Source organism: Dipodomys merriami, unplaced genomic scaffold (genome assembly GCF_024711535.1).
Source record: "Dipodomys merriami isolate MVZ:Mamm:240054 unplaced genomic scaffold, mDipMer1.0.p SCAF_1080, whole genome shotgun sequence".
In the NCBI taxonomy this organism is placed as follows: Eukaryota; Metazoa; Chordata; class Mammalia; order Rodentia; family Heteromyidae; genus Dipodomys; species Dipodomys merriami.
This window is the reverse complement of record NW_027202361.1, coordinates 135,020-136,364: the sequence shown is the minus strand read 5'-3', so window position 1 is coordinate 136,364 and position 1,345 is coordinate 135,020.

Sequence of the window (1,345 nt, the reverse complement as noted above, 5' to 3'; positions counted from 1 at the left end):
CTATTAAAATGGTACAGAATTGTTTGTAATGTCCAGCTCACTTGATGATATAAAGAAAATTATTTTAACTCTATAAAGACAGGAGTTCTTATATTAAGCCTAGCGATAAACTCCTGAACTATTAAAGGACTATGCTAACTAAATCCAGAGACATTTAAAATGCTCATAATCATATTGCTGTTGCTTTCATCAAGAGGAAAGTAAGTCATCTTGAAAACATGCAAATTTCTGAAAATAATTTTCCTTTCACATTTTACAAACTGGCAAACTTTCCATAATCTGTGTGTGTGTGTGTGTGTGTGTGTGTGTGTGTGTGTGTGTGTGTGTGTGTGTGTGTGTGTGTGTGTGTACAGAGACTCAAATGCAAAAACACCAGGCCTAAGGTTATCTATTGGCTTTTTCCCTCAAGATTGGCACTCTACCCACTTGAGCCACATCTCCATTTCTGGCTTTTTGCTGGTTAACTGTAGAAAAGATTCTCAGATTTTCCTTTCGAGGCTGACTGAATCTAATTCATCTGATCATAGCCTCCTTCATAGTTAAGATTAAAGACATGAGCCACTGGTGCCTTGCCATAATCTCTTTATACACAGACACTAAGACATTTGAAATTGTTGAGTAAGAATCTTTACTACAAGGCACTACTTTTCTTTTAACTTTTAAAACTGCAAATGTATCTTGCTGGATTGATTTTTGTTTGAACCTGATATTTTTTACACATTTCACATTGCTTTTGTCAGGGTTAAATAGGAAATAAACTTGATTAGATACATTAAAAAGTCTTAAAAATCTCATGGTCTTTCCTGCCCAGACTGACTTTGAACCATGATCCTCAGTTCTCAGCCTCCTGAGTAGCTAGGATTACAGGCATGAGCCACTAGCACCCAGCTGAAAATTACTGCTTTAAAAAAATGGCAAAACTATTTTTGACAAATATAATGAAGAAATGTGGCCCCATTGGGAAGAAGCCCCTTTGCCTCCAACCATTGTCCCATTCCTTGTAAGTAGATGCAACTACAGTATTGAAACCCACCTATGTAGGCTAGACTGAAGTGCACATTAATTGCTGTTACTCTAATCAACGATTTTGGGATGCCACAGTCACTCTGCTCTGCCCATTGCCTTTCCTTTCCCTTCACTCTATATCCTGGGTTTAGGCCCCAGGTCCAATCTTCTCAAAAAGTCATGGGCTCTTGTTAAATTAGTCATTGCAAGGGATTTCATGCTTTGCTGGATTTATATTTCATGCCTGGAAAATACACCAATGGTGTATTTGTGGGTGGTCACCTGACTCAAAATTGGAGTACTGTTTCTGTGAAAGCTAATAGCAAAATCAACAGTTACC